This window comes from Ruditapes philippinarum, unplaced genomic scaffold (assembly GCF_026571515.1).
Source record: "Ruditapes philippinarum isolate M1 unplaced genomic scaffold, ASM2657151v2 ctg4709_1_1_1_1, whole genome shotgun sequence".
Taxonomy (NCBI): Eukaryota; Metazoa; Mollusca; class Bivalvia; order Venerida; family Veneridae; genus Ruditapes; species Ruditapes philippinarum.
The window spans coordinates 33,315-33,579 of NW_026867252.1; positions in this window are offsets into that span (position 1 = coordinate 33,315).

The window sequence follows — 265 nt, forward strand, 5'->3', positions numbered from 1 at the left end:
TGAATTGCTTTTTGAATTGTTTTAAATTGCCATTGCTATTCAATTAAAAATGTACAACTGTTAACAATAGATATTCTCTGATATGAGCTCTACAAGACCATCCGGATTTTAACGATTGTCGTAATGTTTATACTTATTTGTAATGAACCTTACATGAGTGTACTAAGGGGCACAATGCATATGCGAATATGTTATGAATGTTACATGCCTGTTCAGGGTTATATTGAGAGGCTCAATGTATATACAAATATGTTATGAACGGTGT